At 39.8% G+C, this 23,219-nt stretch overlaps 1 long non-coding RNA gene across 1 annotated transcript in view; it reads right to left on the reverse strand.

The window, feature by feature from the left end:
* Positions 1-1,241: 1,241 nt before the first annotated feature.
* Positions 1,242-23,219, reverse strand: part of LOC144223124 (uncharacterized) — a 35,419-nt gene continuing 13,441 nt past the window's right edge. Inside the window, exon 3 of the long non-coding RNA XR_013332574.1 lies at positions 1,242-1,389. This is a non-coding gene — a long non-coding RNA (uncharacterized LOC144223124). The remainder of the gene's footprint in view (positions 1,390-23,219) is intronic.

The raw sequence follows: 23,219 nt of genomic DNA on the forward strand, positions 1-23,219 counted from the left end.
GCTGATGCTACACTCACTGAGAGGAAACTTCTCCATATCCATATAGATCTCCCAGTTGTGACACTACATGGGGTGACTTACAGATTAGTCACCTGCCTAAAATAATAATAACTATTATTTATATGTGCCATGCACTTCCCCATTATTTGATTTTAATCTCACAGTAAACCTAGGTTGCTGTAGTCTAACAGAATCTGGCCCAAGCTTGCTGAAACAGTAAGAAATTATACTGGTTCATATTTTTTAAAAAAATGTGCAAATGTAACATTGGCTTCAGGCAAGGTTTGATCAGGGTTCTGTTTCCATTTCCCTGCAACTCTGTTCAATTTTATGTCTGTGTTCTGAAGCTAAATTCCCTGGTTATATGGAATGGGTGCTAGAGGTAGTGGGCACTACTTTTTTGTTTTTGAATCATTGTGAGTTCAGGCTTCAATGTATGAATTTTGTGGGGACACCATTCAGTCCGCAGTCTTTTATATCTCCTTAGCCATCCCAGTTTCAATTATTAGCAAAGAGAATGAGATTCTTGTGATTATCTTAGATGGATCAGCTGAGGTAAAAGGAATTTGGGGAAGTCAACTACAAAGTGTATGGAAAAGTAGGTACAAATGAGGAAACTGAATGTAAGAGATGTTAAGTGACCGGTGAAGGTCATGTACACAATGAGTGGGAGATTTAAGATTTAAACTCAATGGACTCCAAAGCCCTTTTGCTTTGCACTCCATGACACTAGTGTGCAGTTTATCTGGTCCTTCTGGTTTTATGTTTTTAAATGTTTTTTGATGTTTATTTATTTTTGGGAGAGAGGGAGAGAGAGAGAGAGAGAGAGAAAGCATGAGTGGGGGAGGGGCGGAGAGAGAGACACACACAGAATCCAAACCAGGCTGCAGGCTCTGAGCTGTCAGCACAGAGCTCAATGCAAGGCTCAAACCCTGGAACCATGAGATCCTGACCTGAACTGAAGCAGGATGCTTAACTGGCTGAGCAGCCCAGGTGCCCCAGTTCCTTCTAGTTTTAGACTGTTTTCTCTTTCCATAGCAGGTACCTTACCCTGGACTTGCAACCAGAGTGGATAACCCAGGACCCTGAGCTCCATGCCCCACCTTGTGCTGCAGGCACGGAGGGCCAGGCCCAAATGTGAAGGTCCCCTGTGCTCTTCAGACTGCTATTTAAAAACTTTTTACAAAGTCCTTGCTTCCTAAAGGCCTTCTAAGTGCTCCTACTTACCTTCTTTGGTGGGATGCCACCCTCCTACTTTCCTGACATCCCCGCTCTTGTCCAATCCACTGCTTGCAGAACTCCGAACACACCTTCCAATATCCGATCTCCTTGCTCTTGTGCACACTGCTCAACCTGACTGGAGGCCTCTGATTAGAGTTTGCACCCCTCCTGATGGAAAGAATAGAAATGGTGAAGTAAGATACCACGATATTATGATTTATAATGAGAAATATAGATTTTGTCTTCATCCTTGTTTCTGTTTCACAGACCTCCTAAATCTCTTGGCATTTCCTGAGTGATAGGAGCCCTGGCAGCGACTTTTGTTACAGCATTAGAGTTTATCTTACCGAGGTGACATAAACACAGACAGGCTCCTCTAAGGATGGGAGCTGGTTGCCAGGGAAACCCACAGTGATCACAGGATGGCACTTTCAGTCTCACCCTCCAACCTCCAGAAGGGGAAGAGGGACTGAAGGTTGCATCAGTCATGCCTATGTCATGAAGTCTCCATCAAAGTTTAAAAGAACAGGGTTTGGAGAGCTTGTGGGTGGAGGTTTGAGGGTAGGGGTGTGTTCAGAGAAGGCATGGAAGCTCCACCTCCCCCCCCTCCCCCATATACACTGCCCTATAAGTCTCTTCCATCTGGCTGTTCCTGAGTTATATCTTTTTGAAATAAACCATGAATCTAGTAAATACATTGTTTCCCTGAGTTCTGTGAGCTGCTCTGGCAAACTAATCAAAGCTGAGGAGGGTTTGTGGGAACTTCCAGTTTATACTTGGTCAGTCAGAAGCAAAGGTGGCAACCCGGACCTGTGATTGGCAAGTGAAGTGGGGGTGTTGGGGAGTCATGTGGGACCAAGTCCGGTTGAAATACATTTCTAGGCCCAAGATGGAGCTGCTCCGGCCTGGGGTTCCACATCAGCAAACTAAAACGTAGATAATTTTCGCATCCCTGTAAATGCTCACTTGACCAGAATCTCAGTATATCTAGCCAGCCAATCCCCAACTGCCAAGAATCTGTAATTATTTCCTTATTCTAAATAAGGTCAGATATGCGAACTCAGTCAATCAACTGAAAAATACCTTTTCTGTATTCTGATTGACCTGCCAGGCTTATAAGGAAATCCCCAACCTCTGAGCCAATCATGCCCTATTTCCATATTGCCTCTTCTCACATTTTATAAAACTCGCTCTTTCATGAACAGCCCTTCGGAAGGATGCCCCACTGCGTGTGAGGCACTGGATTCCCCCAGCCATGGATTGTTTTCCAATGCATAAAGGACATCAAACTTGTTATTAAGTTGCTTTATTTTTGTCAATTGAGAGTCCTTAACCTGTGGGATCTGACACTATTCCCAGGTTGATACTGACAGGATTGAGTAAAGTTGTGGAGCATCCAGCTAGTATCCCAGAATTTCTTGGTGTGTGGAAACCCACACATCTGGTCTCAGAAGGGAGGTGGTAGTGTCATCGAGTATTGAGAGTAGGGGAGACACAGATGGGGTATACTTTCTGTCCTTTTCAGACACATGGGTTCAAGCCCTCTCTTCTGTTCCCTGGCTGAGTGACCAAGGAGAAGTTGCTTAAACCTTCTGAGCCTCAGTTTCTTCCTTTGTAAATTATGGATACTAATATACGTATTTCATAAGGTTGTTCTGAGGAATCAGAATCTGTCTGTGAAAATATCTGATGAGTAAGGGGCACCTGGATAGCTCAGTCAGTTAAACGTCGGATTTCAACTCAATCTCGAGGTCTGTTGCTTGGAGCCCAGCATCAGGCTCTGTGCTGACAGCTCAGAATCTAGAGCCTGCTTCAGATTCTATGTCTCCATCTCTCTCTGTCCCTCTCCTGCTTGTATACTGTCTTTCTCAAAAATAAATAAACATGAAAAAAATAATAAAAAAAGTGACCGATGAGTAACAAGTTACTTAATAAATGGGAAGTCTCACTTCCTTAATAAGTTTCTTTCATCTTCTTAACCTGAAGTGGTTACTCTCTCTCTGAATTGTCATAAACCACAGCTAACACAACTGGTTTGTCTATTAACCAGATGCTATGTTGTGATAATTCTTCTGTTGCAGTCTTTGACTTCTATAAAAAACTCATAAGTATTTAACTTTCCAGTTAGATTATAAGCAACTTGCCATCTCTGTATTATGCAGCATAGTGTTTTGCCAAATCTGGAAGGAATACCTTGTGCAAAACTTTCTCTTCTTCAAGCATAGTTAATACTACTTCAATATGTTAAGTAGATACCAGTCATTCTGAACAATGAAGCTGATAGGAGAGACATGACCTAGGAAGCCTATGTCCCCCCCTGCATTTTGAAGATTCGCAGGGGTCATTGTGAATAAGGACACAGACTCTTATTGTTATTATTATTATTTTTTTTTTAGAGAGAGAGAGAGTGGGTGTGAGGGGAGGAGGGCAGAGAGAGAGAGAGTGAGAGAATCCCAAGCAGGCTCCACCCTCAGTGCAGAGCCTTTTGCCAGGATTGATCTCATTAACCACCAGATCACAACCTGAGCCACTATCAAGAGTAGGACGCTTAACTGACTGAGCCATCCAGGCACCTCCATATTGTATTCTGACGTGGATGTGGTTAGTACTGACTCTGAGATTCCCAGTCACCCCAAGGGCAGTCCACTCAAGCCCCCACACATGGTCCTGGGCCATAATTCCTACTTAATCCCCCTTTCTCCCAATTTATGAAGATGGCTTCTGCCTTTGTTCCTGTTGCAAAAGTTGTTTTCCTGGTATCCTTCTGAGCATTCCATGCCAAGAATGACATGATGTACTGTCCTATGTAGGAATCTATTGAAGATGACAAGGAATGTTATTCATACTTATATTAAGACATACTTACTCATAAGACATACTTATATTAAGGCATCACCCAGTACTATTCTAGGCCAATTATCCGTCCTTCTCTTGGTACTGGAGCTTTGCCTTACATTTGCTGCTTCTTTCCTTGAGGACCAAGAGCCTGTCCCTGAAATCCAGGTTGGTTGGTGGGTGGATATCTCGGACACTGACTGCCTTACCTGAGGACAATGTCCTTTGCCCTTGTGGATGGACTCCAGTTGTCAGCTGAGACAAAGTCTCCCATCCCCTTCCTAGGGGAATGAGTTGGGCCAACTCCCAAGATTAGTGCCTGTTTGACTCTGAGAAAATAGCCATATTTCCGTGTGATTGGGCAAGTTCTGCTGTTAGCCAATTGTCTGGTTAAAGTACAAGGAGTGCTCAAATAAGACACATAGACACAAGGTGCTCTGCACGTAGAGGACTCTGCCAGGACCACATGTGCTGTAATCTACAGCGCTCCCAGCTCTGCACCAAGTAGGTCAATGGGTCAGAGTGCTTTTGGAAGTTCGGCAAATCTATGTCACCTTAGCTGCGACTCCCAAGCAGCTTCCCCCCCACCCCACTCCAGCTTTTCTGCTGGGGGCTCTCTCCAACTTTCTGCCAAGTCACAAACTTGGGTTTTTCTGACTCCCAGTTTCAGGCACCACTTGACACCAAACTTCTCAAGACATCGCTGCACGTCATTATAATTCCTCCTTGAGTAAAAAAGCACCTTCCATAAAGGCCATATTGAAAATGTACATTCGTGGTGCCTGAGTGGCTCAGTCGGTTGAGTGGGATGACTTTGGCTCAGGTCAGGATCTCACGGTTCCTGAGTTTGAGTCCCTTGTCGGGCTTTGCACTAACAGTGCCAGCCTGGTTCCGATTCTGTCTCCCTCGCTCTGTCTGCCCCTCCCCCACCTCAAAAAAACATTAAAAATGTTTTCAAAAAATAAATAAAAATGCACATTCCCTCGAATGGAAAGAATGCCAATTATGAAATGTAAGATGTCATTGCTTTTGGGCTATCAGAATAATGATAGTTCAAAAGGCAGAGCTTTTAAAGGTCTGTCTTAGGCTGTCTTAGACATATTTGCCAAAGGGTTTATCAGGATAGTTTCATCTCCTTGAAGGTATTTCTGTTAAATAGGAGGACGAGATCAGAAGAGTCCAGTTAAAAGAACTTCCTTGAAATAAGTTCAGTCCCCTTTTCCTGGTCTGTATCTACCTTTGGTGATCTCTCTACTTCTAGAAACTCAGGTAAACTCAATTCAATAAGCATTTATTGAGGCCAACTTTGTGTATGGTATTATACTAGGCACTGGTGACACTAAGGAGAATAAAACGTGGCCCTGGCCTTCAAGAAGCTCAAAACCTGGTGGGCCATTCAAGAGAGAATTATATACCCCACAAAACCTGTTATCTGCCCTCATTTAGTCAAAATGTCAGCTCCAACATGTTGTTTTATTTCATTTAAAAATTACACGTGGACAAATACACACACACATTATTAGAAAAACAAAAAAAAATGCACTAAAAATGACCTGCCGCCCACGTATACCTGCTGAAAAAGAATAGATTATACATGTCTCTTTTATTTATTTTTATTTTTTTATTTTGTAAAATGTTTTATTTATTTCTAGGAGAGAGAGAGAGAGAGACAGCGTGAGCAGGGGAGGGTCAGAGAGAGAGGGAGTCACAGACTGAAACAGGCTCCAGGCTCTGAGCTGGCAGTCAGCACAGGCCCGACGCGGGGCTCGAACCCAGGAACTGTGAGATCATGACCCAAGGCGAAAGTCGGACGCTTAACCGACTAAGCCACCCAGACGCCCTATACATGTCTCTTTTAAGAAGCATTTCCCGTTCGGTTGCAAATGCATTCTAATTCTCTATGACTTATAAAGTTTTTTTTTTAATCGTTGAGTCTGTATGTATAAAGTAGATTAAATACAACTAGATTCACATTTACAGTAAATCCCAATGCATCATTCCTTCCCACCTGCAGGAGCCAGAGAAGAGACAAAGATGGTGGAATGGACTATCACAGCTGTCTTTCTAAAGCTGAAAAACTTCCTAAAGCTGAAACTTTAGGAACTCCATGCAACCTGCATGGAGGATGTGCTCACTTTGGTTTTCTTCAAAAGACACATAGGTCCGGATAAGCACCTATGGGCAGATTTAGAAGGAACATTAGCAAAAGTCTTCTAATTACTAAGTCTCCTAAAAACAAAAAGAGGTTCCTTGAGGTAGTGAGTTCTTTTTTACTAGCCTTAAGTAAAGTTGAAGCTAGACAACCTGTTGAAAGGGATGCTATAAAGATGAAGATGCCTCTATTTTTTTAATGAGGCCTCTATAGGCTCTCTCACTCAAGGGAGAGAGGGACGGACCCCCAAGGATGCCAGGCCAGTTTGAATGGCACTGAACATTTTGAAGGCCACCTTTTTTCTAAAATACGAGTATGGCATAATTATTGAATGAACCTCTTCTCTTGGGAATGGAAGGAACTTGATAAAACACAATATTATCTTACACAGGTTTGGAAACTCTCAAGGAAACTAGGATTGGCGATTGGGTCCCCAGGTTTTGTCAACTTATAAATTCCCCTGTTTGAGGAGTGACTCACTTGAAGCTGAAAGGCTATTGCTTTAAAAAAGTGACAGAATCTGGGACATTATTCAAGCATTTAGAACAAAGCTTAAACCCAAACTGGGATCAGTGACTGGGTATTCATCAACTTTGCAAATAAAAACAAAATACAATTGAGAACAATCTGTTGAGATTAAGTAAGGAAAGAAAAGAGTCATAGGTACATTTGCCTGTTTGTGAAGATGTACTTTTAATAATGTTCTTCCTTATAATGTGCCATCGATGACAATTTAGATACAAGTTTTAAACCAATTGCACATTTTCTTCATAACTGTTTTAAAAAGGACTGTATCACTAATTTGAAAAAACTGGTCACTATGAAATTGTGGTTTATAATAAGAAATATGTATTTGGTCTTTATCCCCCTTGCTTACACGGACCTCTTAAAATGCTTGGAATTTTCAAAGTGAAGAGAGCAAAATTTTATGTTTTGTTATGTTAATGAAATGACTTTGGAAAGCATCTAAGGAAACTGGAGCCAATCTCACTGTATGAAGGTTTGTATTTTTAATCTCACCTCTCAATCTTGAGGGAGGGGAGAGAAGCTAGAGTGGAATCAATCGCCAATGGCCACCGAGTTAATCCGTAATGTCTGTGAAATGCAGCCTCCATAAAAAACGAAGAGGAAAGGGTTCAGAGAGCTTCTGGATTGGTGAACACATGGAGATTCAGGGAGAGTGGTGTGCCCGTGAAGGGCTTGGGAACTCCATGTCCTCGTCCTATGCATCTCTTCTATCTGGCTATTCCTGAATTAGGTCCTTTTATAGTAAACCAGTGATCTAGTAAGTTAAGATGTCTCTCTGAGTTCTGTGAGCCACTCTGGCAAATTAGTCAAATCCGAGGAAGGTCTTGGGACCCTCTGATTTACAGCCAGTCAGAAGTACAGGAAAAACCAGGACTTGTGACTTGCATCTGAAGTCTGAGGAGGAGGTCACGGGAACCTCCAGTCTGTAGTTGGTTGTCAGAAGGACGGATGACACCCTGGACTTGTGTTGGGAGTCTAAAGTGGGTGAAGGGGAGAGGCAGTTTCATAGGACTAAGCCTCTAACCTGTGGGGTCTGATGCTATCTCTGTAGATGTGCCAGAATTGAGTTGACAACTAGCTGGTGTCCCACAAATTGCTTGCTGGTGTGGGGAAACTCCCCAGCCCCAACATTGGAGTTAGTATCAGAAGTTATTTATTTTATTTATTAAAATTGTTTTAAATGTTTATTTATTTTTGAGAGAGAGAGATTGAGAGAGAGAGAGAGAGAGCAAGCAGGGGAGGGGCAGAGAGGAAGAGAGAATCCCAAGCAGGCTCCATGCTGTCAGCACAGAGCCCAATGCAGGGCTCAAACCAGGAGATCATGACCTAAGCTGAAACCAAGAGTCAGACACTTAATCGACTGAGCCACCCAGGTGCCTCCAGAAGCAGTTTAGATGCTTTTGAGCCTCTCAAGTATTTGCTTGGTTCATTGTCTAGAAAACTAGCGTTCTTAGATTCAGAACTCTAAGTAATAAAAATATGCTCTTCATGGGGCGCCTGGGTGGCTCAGTTGGTTAAGCCTCCAACTTCGGCTCAGGTCATGATCTCACAGTTTGTGGGTTCGAGCCCCGCATCAGGCTCTGTGCTGACAGCTAGCTCAGAGCCTGGAGCCTGCTTCGGATTCTGTGTCTCCCTCTCACTCTGGCCCTCCCCTGCTCATGCTCTCTCTCCCTCTCTCTCTCAGAAATAAATAAAACATTAAAAAGTAAAAAATATACTCTTCATAATATGAGATCTTGCAATGCATCCTGCATCATTTATAGCGTTGATTCACCTACATAACAACTGTTCCTCAATGTTTCCTAAAAAAATTCATAATAATAGCTTATGCTTACTGAATCCATATTCTGCACCAGGTACTGTTCTCTTTTTTTAAAAAAAATATTTATTTATTTTTGAGAAAGCCAGTGAGCACAAGTGGGGGTGGGACAGAGAGAGAGGGAGACACAGAATCTGAAGCAGTGCAGAGCTTGACATGGGGCTTAAACTCAGGGACCACCAGATCATGACCTGACCTCGGAAGCCAGAAGTAGGAAGCTTAACCAGTTGAAACACCCAGGTGCCCCAGGTATTGTTCTTCAAATGTATTAACCCACTTAAGAAAATCGACTTTAAACTGTAAATTTTTTTTAGGTTAACAATCTTAAGGCAAAGAATAGACCTTTTTCTTTTATAAGTAGTACTTGTGTCAGTGACACACATAGCAGAAATCATCTTTGGCTTTTTGTTTTTGTTTTGTCTTGAGTTTTTTTCGTGTGTGTTTCTCAAGGGGATTGTCATGCTTCCCTTTATTGGGGCCTGTCTCAGAGGCTTCAGAAAAGGGAATTAATTCCAAGACTCCTAAGACTCACTTGTATCAGAATCTCCGGAGGCAGAGTGCTTTAGCAATTTAAAAGTTTTAAAGAGTGCCCCCAATGATTTGCATGGACATTAAAGTTTTGAAACCTACTTCTTTTATCACTATTGAATTTCCCAAAACACAGGTAGCCCCTCTCCTTTTGGAGCCCTGCCCTCTCAGGGTATTCCTCTTCAGTTTCTTGATTTTGCTGTCACTGGTGCTTCTACTCTGTGGCAGGCTATATGGAAACCCTGCCTCATCCTGAGAAAATATATTTAGAGCACTCTTCCTGTATTTTTTTTTAATGCCGTATGTTGGGGAAGGGGTAGAATAGAGAACACATACCCTGGGCTGAGATGGTTCTTGTTAATAAGATCAGTCACTATAGTAACTCATACGCCGTCAAGATTTGAACTAGAGCTATCCTTAAAAGGAATTAAAACGGTGCAAAAGGATACACAGTGAAAAAATAAGGACCCCTCTGCCCCCCAGTAACACCCACCAATGACATACTACTGTGGCCAGTTTATGGGATGTTCTTCAAGGCCACTTTATGCACATCAAGGATATAGATATACACATAACTCCCTTTGTGTACACAAGCGGGAACATACTATACACAACATTCTATGGCTTCCCTTTTTCATCGAATAGATCCTCTCTTTTTGCTTCATGGGTCAAAAGATGATACTGAGATCTCTTCAATGCTTTGCTCATTCTGTTTCCAGCCTTTCCAAATTACACTTCCTTCAAGGCGCACTTCAATATAACTGTAATGAAGTGGCTGTGGGTTACTCAATTGCACTCTGTTATGTGGATTCATCCTAGGTCGATCTTAGATTCAGGCAACAATACTGCACAGCTTACAGGTAAGAGGAAGCTAAAAAGGATGCAGAATAGGAGAAATTGACGAATCACACACCATGTCTTTGTTAGGGTAATAGTTTTCTTTTTATATATATGTATTTTTTTTATTTATTTCTAGGAGAGAGAGAGAGACAGCGTGAGCAGGGGAGGGTCAGAGAGAGAGGGAGACACAGACGCTGAAATTGGCTCCAGGCTCCGAGCTGGCAGTCAGCGCAGAGCCCGATGGGGGACTCGAACCCACGAACTGCGAGATCATGACCTAAGAGAAAGTCGGACGCTTAACCGACTAAGCCACCCAAGAGCCCCTAGGGTAGTAGTTTTCAACTGTAGATTGCAACCCACAGATAGATTGTGAGAGCCATTTATTGGGTTTTAAAATCCAGAATACATTAGAATGCAAGAAATGTAGAATAGAAAATAGATACAGCACACATAGAAGAGGTAATTATTATTTGATAAAACATTTGTTTCAGTTCACATTCACAAGAATGCGTGTGTACTGGTTTCTGACATGAAATATATCCTTAACTGAAGTCACAGGGAAAACAACAACAACAACAACAACAACAACATTGTCCCCATGTGTGCTCCTTGGAAAGTAAGTCCATTAAAACTTAAGAAAAGGTTAGAGGTTTGCGGTCAAATAAGTTTGAAAGATGTCTGAGAACCAATTTGCCTTTTGGAGATTCAAAACTCATGTTAGTATATGAAAAGCCTTACGTAGTCTTACAGAGAAGAAGCTTGTTTAACCAAACATTTCCCAAAGGTTGGCTGCAGAACTTTTTTCTGTATTCCAGTATTAACATCCTCTGTCACAGGTGTGAGAAGGAGCACAATTTCATCTGTGTTGTCATGGCCTCCAATTTCTACTGGCGGTCATCTTCTTTGAGAGTGCTAAGTCCTATCCTGAAATCAGATCTACTTCTGTCTCACCCAGAATGTTACAAAGAGGGCTAAGACCTCTTCTCAAGCTTCTTCCAATCCGGGCATGCTAAGGTAACTAGTCTGGGGCCAGAGTGTGAGAATCCAGACTATTCCTTTTTTGGCTCCGATGGTATAACATGGAGCACTGGCTTAACAGCCAAGAGTCCTAATATCTAGGAGTGATGCAGTAACTAATCAGACTAAGATACTGTCACCTTGGACAAGTTACTTAAATCCTCTATGTCTCCAGTTATCATATCTAAAATAAGGAGTTTGCACACTGATTTTGGAGGTCCCATTATGCATCAGTGTTTGGGTCTTTATCTGGTCTTTTTTTTTAATGTTTATTTATTTTTGAGAGACAGAGACAGTGCGAGTGAGGGAGGGACAGAGAAAGAGAGGGAGACACAGAATCTGAAGCAGGCTCCAGGCTCTGAGCTGTCAGCACAGAGCCCAATGTGGGGATTGAACCCATCAATCGTGAGATTATGACCTGAGCCAAAGTCAGATGCTTAACCGACTGAGCCACCCAGGCACCCCTGGGTCTTTATCCGGTGTTATTAATCTTTACAGTAATTCTGAAACTTCTCCCCTCTAGCCTTTGGTCCCTTCTTTTTTTCTTAAAGTTTATTTATTTATTTTAAGGGGGAGGGAGAGAGAGCGAGCATGAGCAGGGGAGGGAGAGAGAGAGAGGGAGAGGGAGAATCCCAAGCAGTCTCTGCCCTGTCAGCACAAAGCCTGACGTGGGGTTCGATCTCATGAATTATGAGATCATGACCTGAGTCGAAATCAAGAGCTGGATGCCTAATCAACTGAGCTACTCAGGCGCCCCTCCTTTCCATCTTTCTTGACTCACTTTCTAAAAAATGTTTTGAGTGTCTGCTCTTTGCCAAGCATTGTATCAACTGCTAGAGATATGATGGTGAACAAATTCTTGCATCCCGTACCCAGCAATTACCTTCTTGGACAAAAGGGTCGTTCCTTACTCTCTCTAATCTTGGCCCAAGTGAATTTTGAGAAGGATAGTCTTTTTTTTTTTTAATTTTTTTTTTAATGTTTTATTTATTTCTAGGAGAGAGAGAGAGAGACAGCGTGAGCAGGGGAGGGTCAGAGAGAGAGGGAGTCACAGACTGAAACAGGCGCCAGGCTCCGAGCTGGCAGTCAGCACAGAGCCCGACGCGGGGCTCGAACCCATGAACCGCGAGATCATGACCTAAGCGAAAGTCGGACGCTTAACCGACTAAGCCACCCCGGCGCCCCATGAGAGAAGGATAGTCTTGTACCTGATCATTATCATTACTACAGAAAGTATTTCCTCATTTTACTGAAACATCTGTTCTGCTCAAAAATAAATAAATAAATAAACAAATAAGTAAATATATGATTCATATTTACATTAGAAAATGGATCACACCAGTTTTCTATTTGGGTGCTTCCCCAATAATACCCCCTTGTTCCCTTGGAGAAGGCCAATGATATCTATAAGTGCTGCCACTGTGCAACAACTGGTCTCAGTTCTTACATTCATGCTCTGAACAAGTCCTATCTAGTGGAAATCTGTTCAGGCAAGAATCATTTCTGAGCAGCTGATAGACTGACTTAAACCCGAATATCAAAGAGGACACAAAATTTAATGTCCCATAAACTTTATTTTCTGGTTTTCTTTAAAACACACATATACATGGGGCATCTGGGTGGCTCAGTCAGTTAAGTGTCAGACTCTTGATTTTGGCTCAGGTCATGATCTCACAGTTCATGAGTTTGAACCCCGCATCTGGCTTTGTGTTGGAAGTTCGGAGCCTGCTAGAGATTCTCTCTCTCTCTTTCTCTCTCTCTCTCTCTGCCCCTCCCTGCTTACTTGTTCTATCAAAATAAATAAACTTACAAAAATAATGAAACACACATAGAAAACAAAGTAAGCAAGAGATGCTGCTTATTCCTTTAACAGCACTCAGAAATACTTTTGGAGTGCTTGCCATATACCCGACAGTCACTGTTAAACTTTATTTTTAGAAAAATTCCCACTTGTTAATTGACATTTAAGAGATATATTTTCGAAGGGTGCTTGGCTGACTCAGTCACAGAAGCATGAGACTCTTGATCTCTGAGTTGTGAGTTAGAGCCCCATGTTGGGTGTAGAGATTACTAAAAAAATAAGTAAAGTTAAAAAAATAAATAAACTTTAAAAACAAGTAAGTAAAAAGTAAAACATAAGGTGTACTCTCCAAATGATGGAAGATAATCATTGTATTGTACTTTGTATTGATCAAATCATATTTGGAACACTCTTGAATTCTAATTACTGCATTTTTAAATATAATTTATTGTTAAGTTAGTTAACATACAGTGTACACAACGTGCTCTTGGTTTTGGGGGTAGATTCCCATGATTTATTGCTTACATACAACACCCAGTGCTCATCCCAACAAGTGCCGTCCTCAGTGCCCCTCACCCATTTCCCCCTCTTCCCTGCCCTGCCCATCAATCCTCAGTTTGTTCTCTGTATTTAAGACTCTCATATGGTTTGCCTCCCTCTCTGTTGGAAACTATTTTTCCCCTTCCCTTCCCCCATGGTCTTCTGTTAAGTTTCTCAAGTTTCACGTATGAGTGAAAACATATGATAGCTGTCTTTTTCTGACTGACTTATTTCACTTAGCATAATACCCTCCAGTTCCATCCACGTTGTTGCAAATGGCAGGATTTTATTCTTTCTCATTGCCAGGTCATATTCCATTGTATATAAAAACAACATCTTCTTGAGTCATTCATCAGTTGATGGACATTTAAGCTCTTTCTATAATTTGGCTATTGTTGACAGTGCTGCTATAAACATTGGGGTTACATGCATCCCTATGAATCATCAATCTTGTATCCTTTGCATAAATTCCTACTAGTGCTTTTGCTGGGTTGTAGGGTAGTTCTATTTTTAATTTTTTGAGGAACCCCCCACACTGTTTTCCAGAGCGGCTGTACATGTTTGCCTTCCCACCAACAGTACAGAGGGTTACCTTTTCTCCACATCTTCACTAGCATCTGTTGTTTCCTGAGTTGTTGATTTTAGCCACTCTGACCTGTGTGAGGTGGTGTCTCAATGTGCTTTTGATTTGTATTTCTCTGATGATGAGTGACATTGAGCATCTTTTCATGTGTCTGTTGGCCATCTGGATGTCTTCTTTGGAAAAGTGTCTATTCATGTCTTCTGCCCATTTCTTCACTGGATTATTTGTTTTTTTTTGGGTATTGAATTTGGTAAGTTCTTTATAGATTTTAGAGCAACACAGACAAATGAAAGTATTCTCAGAGAAGTGAAGGGAAAATAGAAAAGGAACTTAAAACCATGCCTAAATGAAACTGTTAGAGGTATATATTTTAGTCTAGAGAAGAGCAGATTATAAAGGCACACAGTACTTAGCTGGCTCTCTTCATATATTTAAAAGGAGATAGCATTTTTGTTATATATTTCTCTAAAGAGCAAAATCCAGACAAAGGGTAGAAGTCACGAAGAGGCATGTTTCAGTTCAAGCTAAGATGTGGATTACACCTTTGCTTTGGTACTCAGTCATCAGAGGCACCCAAGTAGAGGCTAGACTATCACCTAGCTGGAATATTGTAGCTTTTAATTCTATTTTGAATATTAGCTTTTATGTCCCTTCTTGCCCTTTGAGCAGTTGGTGTGAAACCCATAATCTGATGAAGGAATTAGGCCACACTGCACAATTCTACAATATATTTGAAAAACTTTAGCTGGTACAAGTTGATACAGAAGCTAGGTGCTTTTTTTGGAACTGTGTTACTCACAGCTCTAAACTGCTACAATGTAGTGCGTGATCTCATTCATATTTTTGACACATATTTTCCAAGCATAAGTAGTATAAAATATCTCATACAATGACTTCAAGAACACAATTTCAAGATATGTATAACTTGCAGAGCCAGAAATGTATTCTTTTGGCTTTTTAAAAATCGAAACTTTAAGAGAATTTTCTTAAAATAGAATGAGTTGAACTTGCCCTGCAATTTTCTGGAAGAAAACCTGTTATCAATTTTCAGAGAATCATCCTGGGAAGTGCTCTCTGACTTTCAGAAGTAGGATGAAAATCACATCCCATGGGTATCACATCCTGTGTGTGGGTAGTGTAGCTTCATAAAGTGTCACTCATAGTGGCGTGGACTGAGGGTTGGGAAATGGGGGACAGGACAAAGGCAATGAATGCATGTGGCTTGAGGTGGGAAAGGGGGTGGTCATGATACAAGAAGGAGGCTCTGCAGGAAGAAACGGGAAGGCCTGGAAGGGCCACAGCAATCAGGGGTTTCAACATTTAGCAGAGCAGATGAGATCAAGCACAGATCCATGCAAGGAGACTGGAAAGAGTAAGAGTCCCCTTTCGTTTCCAGAAGGTCACATAGATGGCTGAAAGGAGAACTGTATACTCTCAGATTTCAATCCATTGGTGTTGAAGAATAGAGAAGCCTACAGATTCTGATGGTAAAAATACTACTTTATATTTGCATACTATCTTTGAAATACTATTTTGAATAGTGTAGGATTTTGAAGAATATTTGAAATACTCTTTTCCAAAATTCTTTGTCATTTAATGGGACCAGATACAACACTGTAGAAACTTTAAAATATGCTTGAAATTTTTGGAATCCCAAACCTGCTTAATCACTGCAAAATTCGGGCTACCAAATGTCTTTGTAAGACCAGTGAATTTAGTAGGTATCAACAATAACTTCTGCATTTTATTTTTGGAGTAACTAATACAAAGATCATGTCTTCAACTTAACATACTGGCCCATTTTGCATTTTGGAAGGTTAGAGTTATTTTTGTGATGCAAAATACTGTCCAGAGGGAAACTGGGCCAGGACATTGACTCCATTGCTTAAAAGCATGAATAGCAGATCCAAGATGTATTTTATAAATTTATTCTGGTTTATTCTAATAAATCTTATATTCATATGGTTTTAAGGCTTGTGCCAGTGATTTCTCAAACTAAAGCAGAAATGTTGAGTATTATTTTCAAATCAATATTTTTCATATTTTGTGGTCTTTCTTAGAAAACAGCAACTCTATTATTTCTCAAGTACGATATTAAGAATTCTATTCAGATCCATTTGTCAAGTAATTTTTGAGGAGAAATTCGAAATACAAGTTATGACATTATAAAGAGTCAGGGCAATAGAAGGAGTATAGCATATAATAGATAAGAGTTTGGAGTCAGAATTTGTCAGAGCTTAGATTCTAACCCTACCACTTACTACATGGGACTTCTTGGGTGAGTCAATTTCTCTGTAACTTGGTTTCCTCAATTGTTAAGTGAAGATAATAAAAGGATCCACTTCTTAGAATTGTTGAAAGTTTTCAATGGACTAATACATGTAGAAACACTCTGAACAGTGTCTAGCCTTTGGCAAATGCTCTATAAATGGTAGCTACCATTAGTCAGAGATTTCTACTTGAAGTTCTAAGAATTCAAGCAAAAGTTTCCTTAATCTTACCATGTATTTAGAAGTATTAGGAAAGAATTTTAGATCTTAAACCTTTGGGAGTACCCAGCTGGCTCAGTTGGAAGAGCATGTGACTCTTGATCTCAGGATTGTAAGTTTGAGCCCTACATTGGGTATAGAGATTATTTAAAAAATAAAATCTTAAAAAAAACTTAGACTTTTGAGGAAATTATACATCTTACTGTTTCAGAATTCCAGATCAGTGAACAAATGTAAATATACTATTGTTTAGATATTTAAAATGAAAGAATTTCATTTTAAAAAATGAGAGAATTTAGGTATATGTAGATTAAGGGACTTGCCCAAGGGGTGAAAGACAAAGAGTATAGTAGGAATTCAGTCTCCTTATAATCTTTAGACCATTGCAAGCAAAAGTAAATAAATATCCAGAGCCAACTTTGGATCACAGATCCAAACACTGTATCCTTCAGTGTTTTATGTACACAGTTTTAAATACAAGATGACTTATTGCAAGGTGAGTTTAAATGAGTGAGTTGAGTCATCTTACCTTCTGGAAAGTGTACTCATTTGTTTTTCCATGTTAGCAACCTTAAGACAATTATCTATACATAGGCAAGGTAAAAAGATTAACTGGGAAAGCAAACCATATAATTCAAACCAAATGACCCCTTTGGTCTAAACTATCCAAATAACTATGACTATAAACAACATGGTTGTTTTTTGTTTTATTTTATTTACTTCATTTTGGAAACTGTAGGATCAGCAAAAAAGTGGATGAAAAAAGAACTGAATTCTCCAAACAATTGTCTCAATTTTCTACTCAGGGACAATCACTGTTGACCCTTAAATTAGATAACATGATGTGCTATGAAAGTGTTTTGCCCTAAAATAAGAGCCCTAGATCCTGTCATTTCACTATTATGCATAATTTCTACTTAAATTTTATGTTTGAAAAGCATTGCTATTATTAAGATGTTTACTCTATGCAGCTCTCAGCCAAAACCTGATAATGCAGTGTCGCTACAGCCCATCAGCAGAAAGCAAGGTTAGCACATTGATTTCTAAATATTTGTTTTGGAGAAGGAAAGGTCTTAGACATGAAGGCCCAATTTTCCAATATGTATGACTTGTATTTCGTCTAAAATATAACCTCTGGGATCACCTATGAGTATGAAATTGAGTTATTACACATAGAAATGGAAAAGCAGGGCACCTGGGTGGTTCAGTTGGTTAAGTGTTTGGCTCTTGATCTTGGCTCAAGTCACAATCTCACATGGGATCCAGCCCCATGTCAGTCTCTGCAATGAAAGTGCAGAGCCTGCTTGGGCTTCTCTCTCTCCTCTCTCTGCCCTTCCCCCACTCGCACACATGTACCCTCTCTCCAAATAAATAAATTTTTAAAAATAGTTTAAAAAAGAAATGAAAAAGCTAGAGCAAAATCAATTATCTAAAAATATTAGAAACCTCTTAAAAGTATTTGTCACTATAGTTGATATGAACTAAACTATTAACTACCTTCACTGATATTGACAGAACTCTACACTTAACAACTATAGAGTTGTTCCCTTCGATTGCAACCTTCCAAATTTTCAAATTTCTTTTCAAATTCATGTTTGCTTATGAATTTTGACTCAAAAATGTTGACTCATTAAAAATATCTAGAGGCGCCTGGGTGGCTCAGTCGGTTAGCATATGACTTCGGCTCAGGTCATGATCTCACTGTTAGTGGGTTCGAGCTCCGCGTCAGGCTCTGTGCTGACAGCTAGCTCAGAGCCTGAAGCCTGCTTCAGATACTGTGACTTCCTCTCTCTCTAACCCTTCCCTGATCATGCTGTCTCTCTCTCTCTCTCTCAAAAATAAATAAAACATTAAAATTTTTTTTAAATCTAATGAAAAAAATCATAATCATGTAGAATATGTTACCTGACTATAGCGGTATTAAATTAGAAATCACAAACAAGATATCTTGGTATATTAGGCTCCTTAGGCTGCTACAGCAAGGTACCACAGACTAGGTGGCCTAAAGAGTAAGGTGCCAGCAAATTTGGTTTCTGGTGAGTGCTCTCTTCTTGGCTTGTACACAGCCAACTTCTTCCTATGTCTTCACATGGGTACATGAGGAAAGAGAGGGAGATGTGACAGGGCTTTCTGATGTCTCTTATAAGAACATGCTAATACTAATGGATCAGTGCCCCACCCTCATGATCTTATTTAACTGTAATAAGTTACAGTTATTATCTTAGAGCCCCATCTTCAAATATAACTACCGGGGGTTAGGGCTTCAATATATGAATTTTGGAAGGACACAAACATTCAATCTGTAGAACATGGAAGAGTTCAAATATTTAGAAGTTAAGCAACAAACTTCTAAGTAATCTATAGATCAATAAGAAATGACAGGAGAAATTTCAAACTGAATAACAATGAAAATACTGGATATCCATTTTGGGGAGGATGTAACTAAAGCAATGCTCAGAGAAAAATTTATAGCTTTAAATTCTTATATTAAATAGAAGAAAGGCCTAGAGCACCTGGTTGGCTTGGTCAGTAGAGCAAGCATCTCTTGATCTCCAGATGGTAATCAAGTCCCATGTTAGGGGTAGATTTTACTTTAAAAACAAAATACATAAATAAAAGAAAGGTCTAGCATCAATGATCTAAGATTCTACCTTAAAAAACTTAAAAACAGAGGAGCAAAGCAAACCCTAAAATTGTAGAAGGCAAGAAATAAAGCAAAGAGCAGAAATCAGTGTAATAGGATGTACCCCAACGTTCATAGCACCACTCTCAATAATAGCCAAAACATGGAAAGAGCCTAAGTGTCCATCAAGGGACGAATGGATCAAGAAGATGTGGTTTATCTATACAATGGAATACTACATGGCAATGAGAAAGAATGAAATCTGGCCATGTGTAGCAACATGGATGGACCTTGAGGGTGTTATGCTGAGTGAAGTAAGTCAGGCAGAGAAGGACAGATGCCATATGTTTGCACATATAGGTGGATTAGGAGGAACTTACCAGAGGACCATGGGGGAGGAGAAGGGGGAAAATAGTGGGGAGATGGAGGGAGGCAAACCATGAGAGATTCTTGAATGCTGAGAACAAACTGAGGGCTGATGGGGGTGGGGGAGAGGAGAAGGGGGATGATCGGCATGGAGGAGAGCACTTGTTGGGATGAGCACTGGGTGTTACATGGAAACCAACTTGACAATAAATATTTAAGAAAATAAACAAACAAACAAACAAATAAATTTGGGGAATCTAAATTTAAGAGTTGGTTCTCTACTAATTATTCACTAGTGATGCTAAGAAGATTAGCATATGGGACACCTGGGTGGCTCAGTTGGTTACGTGTCCAAGTTTGGCTCAGGTCATGATCTCATGGTTCATGAGTTTGAGCCCTGCATAGGACTCCCTCTCTGTCCCTCCTCTGCTCTCTCTTTCTCTCAAAAATAAACATTTAAAAAAAGAAAAGACTTTAGAAAAAATATAAAAAGTTTTGTATAAATAGTTAAGCCTTAGAAAAGTAATCAAGGGGAGGGGCGCCTGGGTGGCTTAGTCGGTTAAGCGTCCGACTNAGAATTATTACCACAGATCCTAGTGGATACCTGATATTGATGATAGTACCAAGCTCTATATATCCTATGTTTTTTCCTGTACATACACACCTATGATAAAGTTTAACTTATAAATTAGGTACAGTAAGATATTAATCACAATACTAATAATAAAATAGAACAATTACAATGATATAATAAAAGTTATATGAATGTGATCTCTCTCAAAATATCTTATTGTATTGTATTCACTCTTCTTTTTTATTATGTATGTATGTATGTATGTATGTGTTTAAAAAAAAACTTTTTTAGAGATAGAGTACACCTGAGCAGGGGACAGGGGGAGAGCAAGAGAGAGAGAGAAAGAGAGAATTCCAAGCAGACTCCATGCTCAGCATGGAGCCTGACACAGGGTTCAATTCCATGACCCTAGGATCTTGACCTGAGCTGAAATCAAGAGTCAGATGCTCAACCGACTGAGCCACCCAGGAGCCTTGGAACAAAGTAATTTCAAAACAAAAAGAACAAAGATTGAAGGACTTAAGCAACCTGATTTCAAGACTTACTATAAAGTTATAGTAATCAAAATGGTGTAGTACTAAAAAACACACACACACACACACACACAAACAAAACAAAACAAGGGGCACCTGGGTGGCTCAGTCAGTTGAGCGTCTGACTTCGACTCAGGTCACGATCTCATGGTCCATGAGTCTGAGCTCCACATCGGGCTCTGTGCTGACAGCTGAGCCTGGAGGCCTGCTTTGGATTCTGTGTCTCCCTCTCTCTCTGCCCCTCCCCTGCTCTTTCTCAAAAATAAACATTTAAAAAATAGATAAGTAAATAAAATAAATAAAGCAAAACAAAACAAAAGATGGTGTAGTACTGGTATAAGGATACACATAGAATAAAGAATCCAGAATTAGAACTTCACATATATGGTAAAATTGATTTTCTACAAAGGTGTCAAGGCAATTCAATAGGAAAGAAAACACCTTTAACAATTGGTGCTATAATAACTTGATATCCTTATGAAAAAAAGTCAGTGTTGACTCTTCCTCAAACCATTTACAAAATTAACTTGAAATAGATCATAAATCTAAACATAAAAAAAGAAAAGAAATAAATTTTAAAAATCTCAACATAAAAGCTAAACACTATAAAGCTTGTAGGAAAAATGTTGGAAAAAACTTACGTCACTTTGGTATGCTTTGGGGTGGTAAATTTGGAAAATCAAAATTGTAAAATATCAAGGAAAATATGCACATTTAAGTTTATAGATCACTGAACTCTTATAAGTGAATATATCTATGCAACCACTCCCTACATCAAGATCAAGAACATTACCAATACTCCAGAAGCCTATCTCATGCCCCTTTCCAGTCAATATTTCTCCACCAAAGTTTACCACTTTTCTGACATCTGTCATTATAGTTAATTTTACCTATTATTTTATTTCACAAGTGTGGAATCATATAGGATGTCTTTGTACATGTAGTATTGGTTCATTCCTTTTGTATATATTCTATCATATGAATATGCCCCAATTTATCCACTCTACTGTCAATAGTCATTTTGAGTTCTTCCAGTTTAGAGTTATTATCAATAAACTCCTATGAACTTTCTTATCCAAATCTTTTGGAGCGTATATGCCTATATGTTAACTATTTGAATGGAATTGCTGGGTCTGTTAAAGTATGGCTTGGCTTTATTAGATAAATGAGATATAATTTGTGTTTCTGAGAGGGTTCTGGTCCAGATAAGCAGGCCAGTAGTGGTTCCCATAATTCTAAATGTAAAAAGCAGCTGAAGCCAATGGGACTGAATCAACTTAAACTCCCATAACAGAATACGAGAATTCCAGTTACTCCACATTACTGTGAACACTGAGTACTGGCCATGCCATAAGTTTAGCCATTATGGTGTGTGACAAAAGATGTGAAGTACCCTTTCCTTTGCTTGTCAGGCATTTGGATGTCCTCCTTTGTTAAGTATCTGTTCAAAAATCATCTGCCTATTTAAAAACTGCAGTGTCTGCCTTTCTTACTGATTTGTAGAAGTTCCAAATAGACTCTGGATATAAGATTTTTCTTGTCATATTGTATATTGTGAATATCATCTATTCTGTGGCTTGCATTTTCACTCTCTTAATAGTATATTTGTTGTACAAAAATTGTAATTTTAGTCAAGTCCAATTTAGCAATCTTTTTCATTATGTGTCTTATGTTATGTTTAGGAAATCTTTGCATATCCTGAAGTCTTAGGCATATTTTCCTATGTTATTTTAAAAAGATTTTTGGGGCACCAGGGAGGCTCAGTTGGTTAGGCGTCTGACTCTTGATTTTGGCTCCAGTCATAATCTCCCAGTTCATGAGATCAAGCCCCACATTGGGATGCTGTCAGCACAGAGCCTGTTTGGGATTCTCTCTCTCTATCTTTCCCTGCCTCTCCCTTGCTCACACTCAAGCTTTCTCTCTCTCTAAAAAATAAAGAAACTTAAAACAAAATAAATTAAAAGGTTTTTATTCTTAGACATTTAAGTGTATGAGCATCTGGCATAGATTTTTGATGTCTGTTTTTGAAATTTGTTTTCTGATCCACTGATCAATTTGCTGTATTTGAATCAATACTAAGCTGTTTTTATACCTATACTAAAACATAATTTTTGAGGGTGTTATGCTGAGCGAAATAAGCCAGGCAGAGCAGGACAGATACCATATGTTTGCATGTATAGGTGGATTAGGAGGAAGTTAACAGAGGACAAAGTGGGAGAAGAAGGGGAGAAATAGTTGGGGAGAGGGAGGGAGGCAAACCATGAGAGACCTGAATGCTGAGAACAAACTGAGGGCTGATGGGGGTGGGGGAGAGGGGAAGAGGGGTGATGGGCATGGAGGAGGGCACTTGTTGGGACGAGCACTGGGTGTTGTATGGAAACCAACTTGACAATAAACTATAAAAAAACCACAGAATTTTTGATATCTGATAGTGTAAATTCTCAATTTTGTCCTCTTTCTTCAATATTGAATTTGTTATTCTTAGTTCTTTAGATTTTGATATAAATTTTAGAATTGGTTTTACTAAATTTTCGTTTTCTTAAAAAATTTTTAATGTTTTGTTTATTTATTTCTGAGAGAGAGACACAGAGAGAGAGAGAGAGAGAGAGAGAAAGAAACAGCATGAACAGGGGAGGGTCAGAGAGAGGGAGACACAGGATCTCAAACAGGCTCCAGGCTCAGAGCTAGCTGTCAGCACAGAGCCTGTGGGGCTCGAACCCATAACCGTGGGATCATGACCTGAGCCAAAGTCGGTGCTTAACAGACTGAG

This window comes from Crocuta crocuta, unplaced genomic scaffold (genome assembly GCF_008692635.1).
Source record: "Crocuta crocuta isolate KB4526 unplaced genomic scaffold, BGI_CrCroc_1.0 scaffold231, whole genome shotgun sequence".
NCBI lineage: Eukaryota > Metazoa > Chordata > Mammalia > Carnivora > Hyaenidae > Crocuta > Crocuta crocuta.